Raw genomic sequence first — 22,846 nt, forward strand, 5'->3', positions numbered from 1 at the left:
AGCTTCTATGTACATAATTGTTTACATGTTGTCTCTCCCATTAGACTTTTTAACATAATTCCCAATTGATTTCTAGACCAGTTCAGAGTTCCACCAACAGAGTTGGTGTGCCTATCTTCCCACAGCCCTGTCAACATTTACCATTGTTGTCTTTTGCCATCTTTGCTACTTGCGCTGTTTTATTATTAATGATTTGATCAAATAAGTTAACATATATAAAACACTTTGTAAAACATAAAGCACTGTATAGGTACTAGTTATAATTATTATTATTTACAACATTTCTACATGATGAACGACTTACATTTATTCTTTTGAAAGATGTCAGTCCACATCCTTTGACCGCTTCTTAATGTTTTCATGTTTGCTACATGCAAACAATTCTATAAAGCAGTGTAATCAACTGTGTTTTGCCAAATTAAAATACCTCTCCTTTCCCTCAGCACCCCCCAATTTAAAAAAAAATGAAAAAAAAAATTAAAAGGGTAAAGAGCTCATACAAAACAAATAAAACAAACAGTTATAGTACAGTGTTTAATATAGTAAGTGTTTAATAGGTGTTAACAAATGAAATCCAGGACTTCGTCTACTTAAGCAATACCTTTGTGTTGAAAACACTGTGGAAAAGAATGAAAAAAAAGATCCTTGGCTTTTTGTTTAGTGGCAGCTAGAATTTCTGAAATGATGGGCTTGAAGTAGGAAAAGCATTTGAAGGCTTCAGAAAAGGCAATTCCTTCTTTCTCATTTACCAAGATGAAAAAGACCATTACACCATTTTATAGAATTGTTTGCACGCAACAAACGAGAAAAACATTAAGAAGCAGTGAAAGGATGTAAACTGGCATCTTTCAAAAGAATAAATGTAAGCTATCAATTATATTAAAATATTGCAAATGGTAACTTGACCTCTAAACATGAGCCATGGATAGACGTACTTTTCCTAATCAGACCACTGCACAGGGTTGGAACACACATAAAATTTGACAGAATTGTTCATGCCCTTTTGACCATTGCCTTAGGTTATTGGAAGCCTTTCTCTTCCTAGCTATCCAGAGATCTTTAGCTTCATCTCATGCCAAAGAGAGTATGTCATTTAAGGGGCATGAACTAAAATAGTAGATGACATCAATGCTGCCCAGTCAGTCTGTTCACTCCATGGATTTATAGTGAGCTCTATGTCACTTAGGCCTTTAGTAACCCCAGAGTTACCTATTGAGAAAGGAGCAAAGCTAACAGGAAGTTGAATATTTCTTTCACGTTAAAAAGACTTTGGAATTCTCATCCTTTTATAGCCAGCAGAGGCTGAATGTTAAACAAATAATAATTAATGCAAAGCATATTTTATCTAAGACCTTTGCAGGATTTGAGTTTAATTATGAAATCTTATACTATTTTATTCACTAGAAGAAAATATGAAAATAATCTATTTTGTTAAATTACAGATTTCACACAAGCATGCACACGCACTGATACAGTTGGGGGAAATGTTTAACTTATTAAACAAACCTTTTTTTTTAAAAAAAAGACCTCTGATTTGCCCTATTAAATGTGCATAACATCTCATCGGCATTAACATGCCTAGCAAGTGTCAACTTGTTGAGCATCTTGGTTATTTTGGAACAACAGAATTTGCCAAATAAAAAATTTGCCAAAAAAAATTTAGCTAAAACTAGAGCAAGTGGTGTTGGGTTTTTTATTTTTGTTTTTGCCACAGAGGGTTTCTGAGTGAGATATGAAAGAGAAGAAAGATGTTCATTAAACTGGCTGTAACAGTCCCTGAATGCAATATGGAAAAGAACAAACAGGATTTTACTGGAGATGGCAGGGCAGAGAAAAGGATACCAGGAATTTAGGCTATTCTAGGGGTTTACTGAACATAAGGCGGAGAAGCTGGAATATGGCATCAAGGAGAAAGCCTCTTTGGATAGCTTAGGAAGGATGATGCTGTGTCTGGACAATAAACAATGAAATTAATATTTGGTAGTAGTCTGGTTACCTGGGAAATGGTAGATTACTCCAACTGGAGATTTCTAAGTAAAGACTAAATGACCACTTATTGGGATGGTGTAACCAAGATCCTTATTTAAGTACAGGTTGGACTAGATGTCCTCTGAGTGCCATTCTGAAGCTAAGATTACAAGATGCCCTCTCCAATAGAATGTAAATTCCTTGAGGAAAGGGACTGTTTCAATTTTGAATTTGCTCAGTGTATGTATGTAGCCCTTTACAAATGCCTAATGGATTGAATTGATGTTAATTCTGTGATTTGATCCATGAGGACTTAAATTTCTGTTTCACTTTGTACTATGGAGTAGAGTGGCAAGGTTTTGTATTACTACCATGGGAGGCAAATGAAGCCCACTGTACGATGGCTAAATAGCCATGTGATGGGGTGGAAGAGGGCAGGGGGATGAGACAAACACACCTCCTACTGATGGATGTCATGTCACAAGCACACCATGCACCATCACCAGTTTCATCAGTGTAAGCTTCTCGTATTTAGAGGAAGAATGTCTTCCTGTGGTTAAGAAAAGGGAATTTAACATAGCAATAGCAACAGTAGCAGCAACAACAACAACAATAGCAATAATCATAAAAACAAATTATATTTATATGTGATGATAGATTTCGAGCTATAAAGAACCTTAAGGGTCATCTGGTCAGCCAGTCCCCCAATTTAAAAGAAAATCAGTATTGATGCTTTTATTTTTACATCCACTTTCATTTTCAGATAAAACGAGCCTAGCCCCCTCCCCCTACCCAGCAAGCCTTCCCTTGTGATAAAGAAAAACAACCAAGCAAAGCCAGCAGGTCTTATCTGACAGTTATGTAAGATGCTTCAGCCATAGTCTCCCTAATCTCTCCAAGGAAAGGACAGAAGTGTACATCCTCATCTCTTCTCAGGGCCAAGATTGGGCATTACAATTACGTAGCCTTTGGTTTTATTACATTATAGCACTCTGAGTATATCTAGGCAGCTAGGTGGCCCAGCTGGGTGGTGCCATAGTGCACAGAGTACTGGGCCTGGAGTCAAGAAAACTTGAGTTGAAATCTAGCCTCAAACACTTCCTAACTGTGGCCCTGGGCAAGTCACTTAACCTATATTTGCCTCAGTTTCTTCAACTATAAAACGGGAATAATAGTAACATCAACATGGCAGGGTTATTGTGAAGATCAAATAAGATCATATTCATAAAAATTTCTGAGCATGGTGCCTAGAATATAGTAGATACTATATAAATGCTTATTCTATTTCCCTTCCTTTCCTTTTCCTATTTCGGCTTACTTCATTCTGCACCATTTTTTTTGCTAAACTTTTCCCTTTTCCTTTCTCACAGGAAAATGATATACCATCACATTCATATGCCACATTTTTTTAACCTAATCAAAGCGCGGCTATTTTGTTTCCATTTAAAAAAGAAAAAGTTATCCAAAAAAAAAAAGATCTGACTCTTAAAGAAACATGCCAGAAAACAATACAATTACAGCCTAAAACAAAAAAAGAAAAAATGCTATTTGTCTTCAATGGGTCCCCAAAACTAAAGTATCCAATATGATAAGAGTCCCAAATAGACAATTTTGCTCTGCAAAATTTGCTCTCCTCCCTTTCAAAAAGAAAGGGCTTGATATTTATTTATCCCAGACAAAGCCCCCAGATGTAGCTGTGCTTAGTCTTTCAGCTCCCTACTTGAACTGGCAGATTGACAATCTGGAAAATAGATGGCTCATGATATACTTGAGGTTCTAGGATGACTGAGGGAATGGGGTGACTTAGTACATGAGCTTCTATCTGGTGTGATTTCCACCCCCACCCTACTCACACACACCTATATCAATCCACCAGTTAACATCAATTAGATTTTACGAAAAGATTTTTACTGACAAAGTATAATAGTATACACCACTCAACTGAACAGGGGCCACAGTCACCCACTGACGTACCTACTTAGTACCTGTGGAGAGTGGACTCAAATTTGAAGTGGTTGCTTTAGGAAGTCCCCACCAAGTTGACCTATGGGAATAGCATAGCTGATTGCCAATTCATCCTTTTGCCCTTGGATGTGGTGTCGTGGCTGGCAGGGTGATTTACTGCTATGCCAGGTCAAGCAGATTACACCTGAAGCCTGGCCCTTCACCATATTTGCTGCTACTGGCTCTGGTAGCTGAGGTGAACTTTGATTCTTCTGACCTTTTAAAACTCACTGTCATTATTACCTAGTCCATTCTGTCCTGGATACTCATTCACCCAAGATCAAGAATAAACAGTGTCAGAAGAAACTGAAGTGCCATGCATTCATGGCCACAGGGCAACCAGCTATGAAGATGAGATGATCCCAGAGGCTGCTATTCCTCTTACCTCTCCCCTCAGTCCTGAGAGCCTTGGCATTTTTTTTCTCCTTATTCAAAAGCCACCCCAGAGTTCTTCCATTCTTATCTTTCATGCTAACACCCAGTTCTGGCTCAGCACCCAGTTAAAAGGCTTTTTGTCACCACAAATGCTCTGAACTGAGGGGGGAAAACAAGCCCTCCATCATGAATCTTCAGAAGCCATCTCACTGAGCTTGCAAGTGGATTAGCAGCAAGCAGAAAATATTGTACACACCTTGGCGGTCAGTACCCCTGCCCGCCTGCATTAAACAAAGAAATAAGAAAAATATTCCCTACCCTCAAGCAGCTTACCTTCTAATGGAGATAGTCACATGTACAAATGTAGGTATATATAAGATACTATAGGGATATACTATTCTATAGGTAGATATATACAAAAGAGTTGTCAAGAAGTGAGGCTAAAATGTCATCTCCATGTTTCTTCTCTCTTTGTGTCTTCAAGTCCAAAGTTTTTAGACAGTTATGCCATGCAGGTGAAATAACCATAAAGGAACACTAACCTTTAGGGCAGCCAGGTGGTGCAGTGGATAGAGGGCTGGGCCTAGAGTCGGGAAGACTCATCTTCAAATCAGGTCTTGGACACTTATTAGTTGTATAACCCTGAACAAGTCACTTAGCCCTGTTTGCTTCAGTTTCATCTGTAAAAATGAGCCAGAAAATGAAATGGCAAAAAACTCCAATAACTTTGCCAAGAAAACCACAAATGGATTCATGAAGAACTGGACTCAAATGAAAAAGACTGAATAACAACAAACCCTGACACATACACACCCCAACACAGTAGTCAGGTGCGCACGTGCACACACACACACACACACACACACACACACACACACAGAGTATAGTAACTATGGGAGCTGGGTGCCACAGTGGATAGAAAGCTTGACTTGGAGTTAGGATAACTTGAGTTCAAATCTGGTCTCAGATACCTATGAGGTTTATGACTGTGGGCAAGTAATTTAGCCTCTCTCAGCCTCAGTTTCCTCACCTATAAAATGGAGATGATTGTAATAGCACTTACTTTCCAGGACTGTGATGAGCATAAAAAGAGATATTTGTAAAGTGCTTTGCAAACTTTAATGAGCTATCTAAATGCTAGCCATTATTAATAGTAACACTTATTTCATGCCTCTACAATGTACGTCAATAAAAAAGAGCACTGGCTTTTAGTTAAGAGGTCCCGAGTTCAAATTCTGACCCAACCATTCCTACCTATATGACTGGGCAATTTACTCTACCTCTCTGGGAGGTGTTGGACTAGGTGACTTCTAAAAAACTCTCCAGGATTGAAGCTATGACACTATGTTTTGGTGGTCCAGGGTCCAATCTCAGGAACAGCAAGGAAACAACCAGTAAGGACAATATTTGACAATAAATTCCAGGCTTAATCTACAAATTTAGCAGTTGAAAATTACCTTGTTAGAGCTAAGTTGACTATATCAAAAGATCTTTGGAAGAGAATATATATGAAATTGCCTCAGTTAGAAAATTTTTTCTCTGGGTATTTCTCTTTCATACCAGATCTAATTATTGACAAAACTATGATCAAATCAAAAACATAACAAGGGACTAAAAGGAATTCTCCTAACTGAAGGTGCCCCAAACTGTTTTCAGACTATTATTTGGGGGAGGGGAGGGGGAAACCTGAGAATGAGAACTGTTCTTTTCCAATTTCTAGTCTATAAGGTTTTGGTTTTGCCATATTGACTACTAAATGCTCGATGCTTTACCCAGCCACCCTGCCCCTCCCCCCAGTGGAATTAATTCCCTGCTCTTCCAATTCCTGACACTTGTCACAACCAGGAAAAGTTGGCTTAATCAAAGACACAAGCTGATTAGAATGAGACTGCTGAGACTAATCACTTCAAACGCTGCACTGGGAATAGCTAGCCCCTCTGGGTCATGCATTAGCTGGCCCAGCTGCTGTCTAACGTCAGCCATGTTGGTAGGATAGGCCAGGACTGAAAATAACCCCATTGCTTGATGTAGGGAAAACATATCATTTCCTAGCTCATTTCTACTTGCTTTTAACCCTTTCCACCAGCCAGGTTTCTAAAGCAAGATGCATTCTGATGGCTTTCTTTTTGGGTGATATTATTTTGTTCTTACCCAAGAATATTGGAGATGGAAAAACATTGTGAATTCTTTCTTGTATATGAGGTTTCCCAAAAGCAGGAGTATGCTAGCAAATTAACAATTAATTAACAATTAGCTGGGGGTTGGAGGGAGGGATGTATTCCACACACTTTTTTTGGAGACAATTGGGTTTAAATGACTTGCCCAGGGTCACACAGCTAGTGTCTGAGGCTGGATTTGAACTCAGGTCTCCCTGACTCTAGAGCCGGTGCTCTGTGCCACTTAACTGCCCCAATCACTTTTAAGTTTAATCTACATTACTAGCATTTTTCCATCACTTTCTTAAGTCTAAACAATCAACAAAATAATATACCTGATTTCTAGCAATTGCCAATTTCCACGGTATATATACTTAACACTGAAATTTTAACAGTTGGCTCTCAGGAGCAGGCATGACTTGGCTCTAGTACACCTCTGCCAAAAGTCTTAGCAAAATTTTAAGCATCAAAAATGTCAGAAGCATAAATGCTACCAACATCATTTGAAAGTCTAATTGTTTAAATTTCTTTGGTACTTATTTAGTTTTGTGAATTTTTGAATAATTTTTCAAAAATTTATTTTTAACAAGACAAGGCACCCTGTTATTATGCATTGCAGGTGTGCCGGTTTCTGGATGATATTTTCTCACACCACTGGATTGGTAGAGAAGGTCCTCTTGCCTGGCCACTTCAGTCACCTAATCTATCTCCATTAGACTTTCTTTTGGGGCCATGTCAAAACTGTCATATATGCATCAAAACCCCATTCTTTGAATGATCTTAAAAGGCTAAGATTATAAATGCAATGCTTTCAGTCATTGAGCAGCAGCTAAAGAAAGTTTTTACAAAGCTCAAAAGTCATGTAGAGTTGTATGTAGCACAAGATAGTGGTTATGTTGAATTTTCATAAGTATATCAATATTGTTTAAATAATCTTTTTTGGAGGAGGGTAAATTTGTAGCATTTATACTTCTGAAGTTAATAAATTTTGCTGAACTAAGACTTTTGGGATACTCTGTCTCTGTCTTTATCTCTCTCCCTCTGTCCTTCTCTCCCTTTCTCCATCTCTCCCTCTCTTCCTTTCCCTCTCTTACCATTTCCTCTGTTTACTTTCGGCTGACACATCACAGTCACCTGTCTGCCCTTCACCACAGTACAGAATTCTGTGAAAAAGAAAATCTGAGAAAAGCTGAGCTGTGTGATTTAAAGATAACACCACCTGAAAATGTAAATGACCAAGTACACAAAAATGTACCTGAGCGCAGCATCTTTTTGAGATATTAAGTACAAAGCTACTATGCCCTATCTGGTATTTTCCATTATCCACTTATAAAAACTTCACATGATAGAACTCCTACCCCTTTTCATGTGATAATAAAATTCCATTAGTGTACGTATGAGTTCATATGCATATGCATGTATATGTAAATAAATAACATCCGTATAGACATATATTAAAATTTACTGCTGCTGGTGGTAGGAGTCGATTCTAATTTGTGATTTCATCTGTGTAAGGAATTCCTGGTTTGGAAATACCCTCCACCAGTGCAGATCAGCAATTCTCTATAGCATATAGTTGTCTGGGACACTGGGAATTTAATTTACCTGTCTATGGTCACATAGCTGGTATTAGAGACAGGACTTAAATCCACGTCTGCCTGACTCCAAGGCTGTCCCTCTATCCACTATACCATGTTACTTATCATTTCTTTTATTATCTTTATTTCACATGTATTTTGTATACATTTACATGTGCATATATGTTCTCTTCTCTGATAGAATGTCAATTCCTTGAGGGCAGAGATTGTTGGGTTGGGGGTGTTTTTGTCCTTTGTATCCCTGGCACCTAGAACAGTGTCTAGCACATAGTAGATGTTTAATAAATATTTGTTTATATACATACTCTATGTATATTGGGCAACATGGAGTAATGGATAAAGAATTATCCTTGGTGTCAGAGAATCCTGACTTCAAGTTTAACTTTTGACTGGTTGTGTGACCCTGGGCAAGTTACTTAACCTTTCAGTGTTCCCATACAACTCTATAATGCTACAAATTATATGAAGAGTTGCTGAGCTGCATTGGTTGAAGTTTCTCACCAGGAGTTCCCTATACCAATGAAATCACAGATGCAATAACAAATATTTGTGTGATCTATATAAATGTATATACAGAGAAACATATATATTGTATTGTGGAATATATGTGCATGTGTGTATATATGTTATATATATTTTATATATGACAAAAATGACATTTCTATGTCAAAATACTTATGTACTAAAGGCGGGTTAGTAGCAACATCTTTCTACCCAAAAGGATAGTGTATCTCTAACATCATTCAGGTACTTTACCATAAAACAAATATGGTGAAGCTTCCTAACATTCTTGACACAAATTGGGAAAACTGTTATGTCCATAATACTTCAGAACATCACAGAACACCACCAATGTCCAAGCCTTCTATGTCTTAGTAGATAGTCTCCAAGCACTGTAGTAACCAACAAATTCATTAGCCTCTCCAAACTTAACTAATCTGGTCCTTGGGCAACTGATGTATACAGCTCACCACTGAGTCCAAATTCATAGCCTTTGAGAACTCAGGCTCACCTCTGCATCATGATAAGGTATCAAAGTAGGCCTCTATCTCTGTATTATGTACAGACTAGTTTTGAAAACTGTCTTGGGAGATAGAAAGCACTTCCAATGACAGAAGTGTTCAAGCAGAGACTGGATACCCATCTATCAGGGATTTTATAGAGGAAATTCCTATTTAGGAGTTTAGTGAGGGTATAGTTGAAGAGTTAGAGCCAGAAGACGCAAGTTTGAATCTTTACTGTTACACAAGGTTACTGTGTAACCCTGGACAAATTATTCTCTAGGCTTCAGTTTTCCTCATGTATAAATTGGAGTTGGACCTGCTGATCACTAAGGTTTTCTCTACGTCTAAACCCAAGAGCCTATGACTAAATAACCTCTAGGGTCCTTCTGGCTCTAAGATTCTTCCACAAATCTAAATTAACCCATATGTCCATTAATTGAGTCCATGACTAGCCATACACTCAATTCTGGGCACCAGCCTCTAAATCATTTTGCCTTTTATAATGAAATTCCCTTATTCTTCTCTCCCCCACCCCCACCCCCCACCCAGTTCTCCAACCCTTCTGTTTCGGCCACACCTCAGTTTAAAAGTAGCATGCTATTTTTAGAAGAAAACCTAAGAGTCCTCCTTCTGTCTCTCATACTGTTTTATTCTTAGATCATGAAAGATGATGAGATGGTTTGGAAAGCCTAGTGAAGACAGGGCAATGAATCAGGGCAGTAAGCAGAAACCTAACAGGTGGATCAGCAAATTAAGAGGAACCAAGATGATATTGCAAATGACTTTGACACTTCAGAGATCTGTACTTTCCTCCCTTCTGACAATCTCTCCGTGGATGTAGATCACAGTATTTCCTCACCTTAGACATAGAAAGGAATATTCCTTAGTAGGAAGTCTCCATTCATCTAACAAACATGTATTAAGCCCTGGGGATACAAAGATATAAAGATACAATCCCTGTCCTCAAGGAACTTACTTTGTATTGGTGCCTTCATGAGTTACTTGAGCCTCCAAAATGTATTACATTGTGTCCAGCCTTCTGATGATAAGCCTATTGGAACTTAGGTAGGCTAGTTCTCCAAGAACAACCCATTCTGCATAATTTTAGGGGAAGAATAGAGAAAAGACTGGAGATCTCATTGATCAGAAATATCCATTTCAGATGTCTTTCTCTTTATGTCTAGTTTATAAGCCGAGAGGAAATGGTCTATTTGATTCTAGTATTAATTCCGTTGACTACCTATGACACCTTTGAAAATGTTAACCACTTGGACCTATTTGAAATTATTTATTAAGGCTTGGTTGCTTATTAGGCTAGACAACTAGGTGATTGATGCAGTAGATAAAGTTCTGGAGTTGGAGCTGGAAGACTGGAATTCAAATCCTGCCTCAGACATTAGCTGTGTGACCGTGAGTAAATCACTTAATCTCTGCCAGTCTTAGTTTCCTCATCTGTAAAGTGGGGATAATAATTATACCTATCTTATAAAGGTGTAAGGATACCATAATACATGTCAATTGCTTTGTAAGCCTTAAAGTATTACATAAGTTATTTATTATTATACTACTTATACACATACAACCCCCCACCCCCACATACACACACACACTACATGAAGTCTTAGTTTCAATGAGTAGTGCTGTATCTCTGGGATGTTCCCTATACTGGAAATGGATCATCTTCTGATTATGAGAATACAGGAGATTAGCTCAGCTTTGATCAAATCCCTGGTAGACTTGGTTCTTGTCTGCTTCAGCCATCAAGTACTGCAGAACAAGTTTGCAATGGTTTTGCTTGCATATTAATGAGAATGAGGAAAGCTTGCCAAAACAACAACCACAGGGAGAGAACATAAAAGCACTGGTGAGGGCGCACACACACACACACACACACACACACACACACACACACACACACTTATTTATAGGGGCTTCTTGGCACATCCTAGTTGCTAAGCATTAGGAGAAGCTGGAATGTATGGTTCCATTAAAGCCTTCTTTGAGAAGTTGTAACTTGCTAGGGGAGGGGAAAAAAAATATGCTCATAGGAAAGGGTTAGGATGAAAGTTCCAAAAGTAGAACACTGTGCATATTCTTGAAAATCTGGGGAGCAAAGAACTATTTTTAATGAGGAAGCAGCCTTCTTTTAAGCTTTAAACATCACTCCAGTAAACTAAATCTACGTATAGGACATAAGTAATTTCTCTTATCAGAGGTCTCTTCTTTTTTAGCTTCTTAGTGTGAAACTTATGATTTCCCATATTGGTTTTTAATACATTTCTGTTTATTTCATTAACTATTTCTCAATTACATGTAAAAAAAATTAACAAACTTTTTTAAAATTATGACTTTCAAATTCTCTCTTCTCTTGTCCCTCCCTCATTCTTCAGAAGGCAAATAATTTAATGTAGACTATATATGTGAAGTCACGCAAAACATATTTCCATTAGTCATGTTGCAAAAGAAAACACACAAAAATAACACAAGAAAAAATAAGGTTTTTAAAAACATGCTTCAATCTGCATATAAAGTTCATCCCTTCTCTCTCTGGCAGTAGACAGCATTTTGTATGATGGATCCTTTGGAATTGTCTTGGATCATTGTCTTGATCAGAGTAGCTAATGTTCTCCTGGATTTGCTCACCTCACTTTGCATGAATTCATATGTCTCCCCAGGTTTTCCTGCTTGTTAGGATGAAGTCATCCCACTCATCATTTCTTCTAGTATAATAGTATTCCATTACATTCACATACCACAACTTGTTCAGCCACTCCCTAATTGATGGGCATCCCCTCAATTTCTAATTCTTTGCCACCATAAAAAGAGCTACTATCAATATTTTTGTACAAAGACGCCTGATCTCACTCTAATGGAAATTCTCCACAGTCAAGTTGGAATTGACAAGCTAGAAATTAGGGACATGTTAAAGATCTAGCTTTCCCTTACATGTTTGCCTTCCAAAGTCTTTTTTTTTTCCTGTTCTCTGCAGTCTGTTCCTAAAGAGAGTCTGGAATCACATCTTTCCTTTCTAGAAGAAGGAAAGAAGAAGTCTCTTTTGTCTTATGTTCTGCAGCTAATTCTGCCCCTCATGCAGGCAAGCCATGTTCAGCATCGTTCTCTCAACCAATGAAGAGAGCCTTATGCAATTGTCCAGGCTTGAACCTGGGTTACATATACAAAATTCTTTGAAAAATACAACAGAGATAATTTTGCTTAACAACACTGCATTAATACCAAGTAAGGTATGGGAGACACAGAGACAGAGACAGAGAGAAACTTTAAACAGATATTTGCAGATGGATTCTCCATAGATATGTAGGTCCTCTACATGCTAAATTTATTTGTCTTTCTAATCTTAATTGAAATGGCTCTTCCTCCTTTCTTACAGCCTTTCTAATACATTGAAGGAAACCAATAAAAGGACACATGCAAACATTGTTAACTGTGCAGCCATTATTGGATAACATTGTTTTAACTGCATTAAGCCTTGGAACATTTCAGAGCCTTTTAAACAAAATCCATAATCATTCAAAAGAATTCAACCTACTATCCATACAGAGAAAAACAACAGGATGAAAAACGATCTTTTGTCCAGATTGTGATATGTATTGGGATGGACAATATATGACTTGGGTGCATAGACAATAGGCCTCTGTCCAGAATTAGATAAAAGGAGGTGAGCAGGTAAACTGAGTAATGTTTTTAATGACCCCAAGCTTTTCCCTGAAGCAAAAGCCTATCTTGCTAACAATAGAAAGATAGATGAAATGAACATTTATTAAATGCTTACTATCCATGAGGCACTGTCCTAAATTCTTAAAATACAAATATAAGAGGAAAAAGGAGCTTACATTGTAATTGGAGTAAACAGCACATAAAAGGAAGCTGAAGAAGTGGTGGAGGGAGGGTACCTCTATGGGTACAAGTGGAAAAGTCAGAAGCAGGACCAGGAAAGAAACAGCATGGATGGCCTAGGCACATCCTAAAATGGTTTTCTCTTGGTGATAAGTTTCCCAAGTTGTGGTATATTAATGTAATGGAATACTCTTGTGCTATAAGCAATGAGGAACAGGCAGATTTCAGAAAAATCTGGAAAGATTTACATGAACTGATGTTGAGTGAAGTGAGCAGAACCAGAACATTATACACAGTAACAGCAACATTGTGCAATGATCAGCTTTAATAGACTTAGCTCTTCCCAGCAATGCAATGATCTAAGACAATTCCAAAAGACTCATGAAAAATACTATCCATAGCCAGAGAAAGAACTATGGAGTCTGAATACAGATCAAAGCAGACTATTTTCTCTTTTTCATGGTTTTTCCCTTTTGTTCTGATTCTTCTTTCACAACATGACTAATGTGGAAATATGTTTAATATGATTGTACATGTATAGCCTATATCAGATTGCTTGCCATTTTGGGAAGGGAGAAGGGGAGGGGAAGGATAAAATAATTTGGAACTCAAAATCTTATAAAAGTGAATATTGAAAACTATCTTTACATGTAATTGGAAAAAATAAAATACTATTAAATGAGAAAAAAAATAAAGTTCCCCAGAGAAGGAGAATTAGCAGACTCCCTTAGTCATCCATTCCAACATTCAACAGGGAAATTCTCCCTTATCTTTAATTCAATCCCATGCAGCAATTTAAAGCCTGTTTCTCTTCCAAATCTTAATATAAATGGGTCTCCCTCCTTTCTGACAGCCTTTCTTATACTTGGAAGGAAGCCAATAAAAGGACACATTGGCACACTGTTAACTGTACAGACATTAAACAGCCAACAGTCAGTTGACTAATATTTGTATTGTACCAGGCACTTGAATTGAATGAAATGTCTATGCATGTGGATATAAGGGGGAAAGTGTATTCTCCGTGCTGAAGAGAGAAGAGAGACCCTCTGAATTAGTACATGGAACACAATGGGCATTGGAAACTAGCAGCTGTTGAACTTGAATTCCTTTTCAAATACAGCTCTTGGAGCTGAAAAATTCCCCCTCAGGTGAATTTGTATACTTTCTTATCTTGGAGAAACTACTAATGTCCAAGGGCTTTTCCTCATTCTGCCTTTTGCCACCATCTTGGATCCATACAATGGATGAGGGCAGGTGTTTCTTTCCCATTTGTCCGCTTCAAGTACCCTTCAGGCCTTTCAGATGTGTTGTGGGAGGAGCAGGGAAAGAGGGTACACAGAAATAAAGCATTTTCACAGCCACTTACACATTCATCTGTTTGCTAGCAGACAGCTGACCCAGCCCCTGTCTAGCAATTGGCAATGAAAATATAACTTTTAATAAAAAGTGAATTTTAATGCAAGTTTCCTTGGAAAAGTCACTTTCTTTGAATGCTGAAACAAGCCTTTGGGTTTGCCAGGATGTTTCTGAGATTTTTACCTACAACACTGAACCTTATAACAGATCACACTTCTCAGAGGGTGAATAATTCATTAGATGGTGAACACTGTCACTGTAGTGATATTGTAACCGCCATGCCTGTCTGTCTAATTATGGAGGTGACAGTGCTATAGAATGAGGGCTTTTTTTCAAACTGATATGTCAGGGTTATGAATTGTGTGTGTGTGCAAGGGAAAAAACAAAAGACCAGGGCCCACAAATTGGAATAGGGGTGAGTAATGCTGCTTCTCCTTCTCCTCTTTCTCCTTCTTCTATTTTAGCAAGCTATTCTGCAGGAGTCATATTTCCACTCAAACTTCCGCAAAATGAAAATGCAAGGCCCATAAAAATAGATCTTGTAATCTCCCTCTTTTACATACTTTTGTGTTAGCAATTGGAAGTGTGCTTTGGGAAAAGGATTATGACAGAGGGTTGATGGACTCAAGGTGGTGAATGAATATATTTTTGGACATAGCCAATGCAGCAATTTGTTTTGCTTAACTGTGTATTTGTTACAGGGTTGGTTGGTTGGTTGGTTTTCATTTTTTCCCTTTTCTTTTTGCCTTCCAGGTAGGAGGGATTGAGAATTGACTTTTGTTAACTGAAAAATATAAAATAAAATTTAAAATAGAATCCTAGGTGAGGAAATAGCTAGATAAGAGGAAAAGTAAGCACAGGAATCAGGAATTCAACTCTAGCTTAAGAACGCTTTCCCTTGAGTTTTAAGCTATTTGAATATTGAGCTGCTATGCCTGTGCCTGTGTGGTGGTGGACAGCTCATTGAATCTCCTGACTTCAGATGTACATGAGAGTTGGTCCCAATAATAACAAACATGGGGCTGTGAAGATTAACATTTTGTGACAAAGGGCCAAATAATCATCCTAGCTGCATCTGCTGTTTCTCCTTTGCTCAACTCAAATGTTCCCATGTTTTAGGACTTAAATGGTACTTCAGCTTAGGAAATGTATTGGTATCTAGCAGGAAGGAATCATTAATTAAAAGCCATAACAGAACTTTTTAATCCACTAAATTTCCTTTTAAAAATAAGGAAATGTAAATTGGGGAAAGATTATAAGTACTGACACCTGAAGTTTGTGACTCAAAAAAAAACCAAACAAGTATGGGTGATGGAAGTCATTCTCTATAAAGCAAATAATTGAAATTTTGAATGCCTTGGCAAAAACCAATTAGTCTTCTTTTTTGTTTCTTGCTAAGGAAATGTGAAGGAGGTCCATTAGGTAACATGAAAGAGAAATCAGTTTAAAATCTTGATCCCCCATATGTGTGTGTGTGTATACATACATACACATATAGATATATATACACGTATATACATATATACACATATATATACATATACACACACACACACACATATATATATATATATATATATATATATACATATATGCAACTTGAGAGAGATGTAGCTGGCATAGTGGATAACATGCTGTGCCTAGGGGTAACAAACTTGGATAAAGCATAGGATCTCTTGTTTTGAGTAGTGGAAATAAAAGGAGGTTGAGGCCAGACTATGGAAGGTATTTAAACCAGATTCAAGAGTTTGGACTTTATTTACTAGTAAATGGCAAACCACTGAAAGTTTTGGAACAAAGGAATGACAGAATTGTAGTAATGCCAAGGAAAGATTAATCTGCCAGCAAAGGAAGAGGAAGAAGATCAGAGAACATCTCAGGATTATCTCAATTTTCTATAAAATGTAAGAGGGCACGTGCTGACTGTGAAGAAGGTTAGAGATTGTGCTGGAAATTTAAGAATTGTACAAAAATTTTGCAATACCAACAATGTAGAAAATGCTCCTAGGGCCTTTTTTGATAAATTATTGTGTGTTGAATAGAATTGTTAGGATAGTGAATGTCTGAGCAGGAATGTCCAGGTGAAGCTAGACAGCATGAATCTGCTGTGGTTGCAGGCAACATTCAGTCAGGCAATAAACATCTATGAAATCTATACTATATGCTAGGCACTGTGCTAAGTGCTGAGGATTTAAATAATAAAAAAGGTTTTCTTTAGTAATAGTCAGTCAATAAACTTTTTAACATATTAGCACCTACTATATGCCAGGCATTGTATTAAGTAAAAGATACAAATACAAAAGAGAAAGACAGTGACTGCCTCCAAGGAACTTTCAGTCTAACGAATTCAACAGAAATGATGAAAGCAGACAATGGGGATGAACTGGAGTTGAGGGCTGGCATAGGTGGCAACTCAGTTTAACAAACACTTATGAGATGCCTATAGTAGAAGATTAAGAGGAGTCTGAGTGGTTAATGAGGGCATCATTGGAGTAGGGTCCAGAATGAATAGGTATTGAATGACCAAAGGTCATGATGAGAGTGAAAAGCAGATCCAACAGGTATAAGGGAGTAGGGCAGGTGAAGAAAAAAAGAGGTTGTATATAGGGAGCCCTGAGTTTGAAAGTCTTAGAGGAAAAGTAATTCTGAGTGAATTAAGTCCAAAGTGTTGCTGATTTGTTATAAAGGTCACACCAAGTGAGGAAGTCATTGAGGTCAGGGTATATTAGCTGGTCAGTATGAACATTGAACTTTTTTGGAATGCTATACTGGGCCTGAGTATGGCAGGGCAGGGTTGAGGAGGGGCAAGAAGGGTTATTTAAACATCTTTGGTGGGCTTGATAATGCTACTGGCACTGTATCAGGTCTAATTTTACTTCTCACCATCTAGTTCAAGGGTGGTCACCTCACCAACAGGGGCCAGGATTCATCATTGTCATCAGTAAAGGATTGTTAATTTCTTTTTTAGAACTTGTGTATTCCCTTTTCTAAGAATCAGTTTGTTTCCCTTTCCTTGAGTTCAGATTGATCTTTACAATTAGGTGGCCCCCACTATAGGAAGGATAAGAGAAATGAAGCAAGACAAGACAAAGAAATAACCATAGAAACTTTGAGTTGGAAGGGTCCTTAAAGGTCATCTAGTCCAGTCTCCTAGTCTGTGGCCCAAATCCCCTCTATGTTACTGACAGCTGGACATACGGCCATATCACTGCTAGGCATGCAGAACTCATGCTTCATGAGGGAGCATATTCCATTTTTGTACTGTTCTGATTTATTAGGAAATTTTTCCTTGTAAGGAAGGAAAAAAATCATCTTGATTTAACTTCCACCCACTGATCCTAGCTCTTCCCTAAGGTGCTGAAGTAGAATAAGCCTACTCCCAATTCCACATGGCAACTCTTCAAATATTTGGAAACACGTATCATGTCACCCCTAAGTGGGCCTTATACCCTTAGGGCATGTGGAATGAGTTAGATGGATTATGGAAGTTCTTTTAGATTTTTCTGAAAGATTGTGTATTGAACAGAATTATAAGTAGGTAGAAGGAAAAATTCAATATAGTTTGGCCAATCCTCTTTCCAACTCAGCTAGTTAGTGTGATCTTGGCCAAATTGCAACCTCTCTAGGATTCACTTTTCTCCTATAAATGTGGGTCTAGTTGGTTTCAGGCTGAAATTAGAACCCAGGTCTCTGTTTAGTACAATTTCTTCAGTGCCCACTTAAAATGGTCTTGAGATGATCATTTTATGATGATTCAATACCTCATTTTTTACTATCTGATATATTTCCATACATATTTTATGTATCTTTATTTCTGAAGTATTAAAAGTGAAGGTTGAGTGTATACTCAGTATTGACAACTTTTTTTATATAACCAAATGTCATTATAATGAAACAAACTAAAAAAAAATTCCTTTGCTTCCTAAATAGTTGTTTTTAATTCCTGGAATTCTTTTTCAAAATGAATACATTGGAACTTCATTATAATACATAAACCAGGATACTATGTAAGTTGGGTCAATAATGTATCCTATCCAAATATAACCACAGCATTAAAGTAACATCTACATTTGTATGATACTTTGAAATTTTTTACATGCTTTCATTTCCAATTTGCTAATTTGATCCTAATAACGACCCTTTAAGATAGGTAGAACAGATGGCCTTATCCCCATTTTGCATATGAGAAAACTGAGGCACAGAGGTGATTTATTTGAAGTCTCTGTGATGATAGAACTCTGCTCTCCTGACTCCCAGCCTATGGTTCTTCCTCTTCCCAAATTAATCAAGTCACATTGGTAAGGCAAGTCCTCAAGAGCGGACCTCAAGGATAGCATCATGTACAACTCAAATGAGCCAGAGGTTTCTAGGTGGGATGGAAAAGACAGAGACTTCTGTGTAGATTTTTTAAACTCTTCTTCCCTCCCCCAGAATGTAAGCTCTTTGAGGACAGAAACTGTCTCTTTTTTGGCTTTTGTAATCTAGTTCCTAGCAATGCTCTTCCAGTAGTGCTTAATATTTGGTGAATTGAATTAAGAAGAGTTCAGACCTTACACTGAACCCCAATCTCCTACTCAAATTTTCTTAAAGCACTTCCCTCTAGGTCTGTCCTTGTCCCTAACACTCTTTATCTTCTAATAATATTATTTATGTTGATGCCCTAGACACGGGGACGTTTTTTGGTTTGGTTTTTTTTTTCTGCCTTTGTATCCCCAGAACCCAGCACCAGTACCTTTGTATATAGTAAGCCCTTAATTAGGGTTTGTTGAATAGGAACAAAGAAAACAATACTCTTTCTCTTTAAAACAAATAAAAACGGTTCTGATCCTCTGCTCCTTTAAAGGCAGCCCCAAGCAGTGAAGTAGGGGACTTTTATACATCACTCTTTCGAGATGGGCCACCCTACAGATTTCTCACTGTGCATCCTTTATTCAGAAGGGCAATGCCTCTCCAGCCTCTGTTATATTCTTTCTCCCATCCCAGCCAATGTACATTTCTTGCACACAGCCTCTCCAGGGAGCAGGAGAGAGGCGGCACCTAGAGATTTATAAAAGTAACTTGAATGCCAGAGAGCTCAGCTGAAGAATGGAACGAAGTGCTCAGCCTTCTGGAGTTCGGTGAAAGTTAACTGCCAAGCAGCTGTATCCGCAAGCCTTGTGCTCGCCACTCACTGGAGACTACAGTAGAATCTGCCAGGATCTGTCGCCCGTGCTGCTGCTGCTGCTGCTGCAAGAGCTGCTCCCCTTCCCCCACCCTCTCCCTGCCTCCCAATCTCTTTTGCTCCCTCCTTTTTTCCCTCCCTCCCTCTCTCCCTCGGAGCTCCAAGGGACACACTTGCTCTCCTTCTAGACCCGGTAACTTTACCAGGGGGATAAAGTAGTTGCGGTTGCCGCTGCTAACAGAGGAGCTCATAACCTCAGCCGCTGGGGCTGAGGGCTATCCTGCCTAGCGGGACCCTTTTCTATATTTCTTTTTTGCATTTTTACGTTTCTTTCTTTAAAAAAAAAAAGAAAAGAAAAATCAACCACAGCACTGAGAAATCCAAAGCTGTCTGCAAGGCTGGGCAGACCTCAGGGACTCTTAAGAGGCTTTTATTTTGCAAGGGGAGCTCTGAGGGCTGGTGCTGAGTGAACTTTTGTGCCCCGTGTCATGAGAGGGAGCCTTCACCTCTAGGTGGGTAGTAACGTTTTGTTTTTGTTTTTTACTTCTGAGTATCCTGGGAGCCCATCAGTAAGGTGCTTGAGCTATATGTGCTTACGAGAGAGAGAGAGAGAGAGAGAGAGAGAGAGAGAGAGAGAGAGAGAGAGAGAGAGAGAGAGAGAGAGAGAGTGTGTGTGTGTGTTCGAGCAAGCAGGATTTTTTAGGCTGATCTTTCCCTGTAAAGGTCGTGAGCATCAGAGCTGTTGAAAGCACTGGGTTCTAAAGTGTGATCAGTTCTGGGGAGTATGCTGAGGACCTGGCTGTCACGGTCTGGAGGCAGAGCTTGCAGTCATGTCCGGGATGTCTTAGCCATGGACTCCGAAGAGAAGGGAGATCTTTGTATCGTAGTATTAATAGCAGCCGCTGCCCGCCCGCTGCCACAGCAGCAGTAGTTGGTAATAATAACAATAAAAAAAGCAATAATAGTAGATAATAACTAGCATTTATATAATGCTTTAAAGTTTGCAAAATTCTTTACATATATTATCTCCTTTGATTCCCAAAACAACCTTGTGAGGCAGGTGATGTTATTATTCCCATTTTACAGATAAGGAAATTGAAGCTGAGAAGACTTAAGTGACTTGCCCAGGGTCACACACAGCTAACAAGTGTCTAAGAGGTAGGATTGAAACTCCAATCTTCCTAAATCCAAGTTCAGGATTGTTTTGGTTTGGGTTCTTTTTGTTTGTTTGTTTGTTTGTTTCCAGTATTCAACCTAGCTTCCTCTGTAAGAGTTGAGGGGTGACATTGCTTGCAGCCAGCGGTGAAAGTGGTAGCACAGAGTTGAGACAGTTCCTCAGGCAGAGACACCTTTCGGGCTCTAAAGAGAGATGAGATTGTTTGGCCCCGGAGTGAGGTTCTGTGATTGTCCAAAAGAGCAGCTTCTTGGAACCCAGCATTGCAGCTCAGGTCTCTCTCAGTCAGAACTCCTCAGTTCCATTTTGAGTTCTTGCATTGCATCTAGCTCTGACCTTATGCAGTTCTCTTAACCTCTTTGAGGTTTATTTAACCCCATTTTGTTGATTCCCCCTATCCCTACATCTAAAAATTAGTTACTCCACCTGGTGTTTTGCAGTGCCCAGGATCCAGGATGAGAGATAGATAGGAGTTGGGAAATGAAGCAGCACTTGGTGATTCAGTGGAAAAGAATACTGGACTTGGATTCAAATCCCATCACTAGCATTTACTTTGTGACTTTGAGCAAATCACTTAACCTTCCTGAGCCTCAGTTTCTTCATCTGTAAAATGAGGGATTTGGACTAAATGGACTTTAACACATAAGAACCTTTGAAGGTTGAGTGACAGAGAAAAGCAAATATCTTCTACAGCTCTTCCTTAGAACTCCCAGTGTCTGGAGAGAGAGATATCTCCTAAGGTGGAAAAAGATCCTGGGGAGGGCAGCATCTATAAACCCTGCCTTCACAAGATTTCCAGGTGCTGTTAGCCTGCAAATCAGCACCAACCTCTTTTCAGGGAGAGTGGGCAAAAGAAAACCTGTGGTTTTATGATTTTTCTTAGACCTTCCCTTTTCAAAAAGAAAGGTAGTCACTGTTTAAAAGTAGATTTGTAGCTGGCCTTTTGGGCTGCTAGGTGACCACCAGCATAGAGCTTCCAGGCAAGGCCACTGACTTTGGAGATTGAAAAGATGATGGTTTCATGAGCAAAGCAGAGTAGAAAACTATTTCTAGTGAGGGGTGAACTTGATGGTTTCCTCTGAAGCTTATTTTATCATCTAAGGTAAAAGATGCCTTTTCATGTGTTTAGATGCTTTAGAAGGAAATGTTCAATTTCTAAATTTCTTTTTGGCAGCAAAAAAAAAAGTGACATGGGGCTAAGGGAGGATCGGACCCTTATCTTACACTTCATAGCCTTCTTGGATTGTATCCAAGCAATAAAGTACTGACATCTATGTATTACTTTCAGCCTTCCCGTTTCTTTCCTTTTTTTCTTGAGGGTTTGTAAAAGTATCCTTTTCTTAGGTGACTATAATGTTTTGTTGCATGAGAGCCACATATCAAAAGTTCTTCTCGGTTTTCTGGGATGTATTCTGTTATTTCATCCTTTCACCTGTTTTCATTTGGCCTTCTTAGCCTCCTGGGCTTGCCTCCTGTTTGTATTTCTTTTTTTCCTCTTTGATCAGGGACTTCTGTTTTGCCCACTGATTGTGCTGACCCTTATTGTACTTTGGTTTTTAGCTGTCACCCCACAGCAGGATTCCTAAGCTGTGAACTCTCCAAGAACTAGCATTATGATGGCTATTCTCCAATGCTTAATTAGAATGCAGAGAGCAGCTAGCTTCCTTCTGAATGAACCAAATGCAGGGGTGTGTCTACTCGGGATGGCATGAACAAGAAGAAGTTACTCCCTCCTCACTCTACTGCTAGGGAAAATATTTCTCCTCCATTCCCCCACCCCTGCAACAGTGACAACACATGGCTCCTGTCCAGGAAAGCAATGGATACCTTCTTCCTAGGAAGCTATTGTCATGTCAGTATCTCATGACTTGATTGTTAGTTCATTAAATTTAGTCTGTTCATTAATCATTGGACAATTCAATCCAACAAATATTTGTTTACTGTGTTCAAGGCAGAAGGTATAGTAGAGAGCCCAGCTTGGAGCCAGGAAGATCTGGGTTCAAGTCCTACCTTTGATAGATACTGGCTGTGTGGTTCTGAGCAAGTCAGTTACCTTAGTGTTTCTGGCAACTCTCTAAGACTTTTAAAACTTGGAAAAGGTTACTTCTTATATGGGTAGAAAGGTTTTCTTTACCCAGGAGTTCCTATAATGATGAAATAACAAGGCCAATTCTTATCTCTAATTTTGTGCAAGA

General features: G+C 38.6%; 1 protein-coding gene across 12 annotated transcripts in view; it reads left to right on the plus strand.

The window, feature by feature from the left end:
* RIPOR2 (RHO family interacting cell polarization regulator 2) overlaps window positions 1–22,846 on the plus strand; it is a 262,145-nt gene that overhangs the window by 143,413 nt on the left and 95,886 nt on the right. The window contains exon 1 of one of the 12 annotated variants that reach the window (XM_020986854.2): window positions 19,969–19,989. The exons of 10 other annotated variants lie outside the window; for them this stretch is intronic. The gene's annotated coding sequence lies outside the window, so the exon portion shown is untranslated. Of the gene's footprint in view, window positions 1–19,968; window positions 19,990–20,573; window positions 20,636–22,846 lie in introns of those variants that run through there. One more of the 12 variants, XM_078153563.1, reaches the window with a different exon arrangement.

The sequence above is a fragment of the Phascolarctos cinereus genome, unplaced genomic scaffold (genome assembly GCF_003287225.1).
Source record: "Phascolarctos cinereus isolate Bilbo 61053 unplaced genomic scaffold, phaCin_HiC Scaffold_4;HRSCAF=312, whole genome shotgun sequence".
In the NCBI taxonomy this organism is placed as follows: Eukaryota; Metazoa; Chordata; class Mammalia; order Diprotodontia; family Phascolarctidae; genus Phascolarctos; species Phascolarctos cinereus.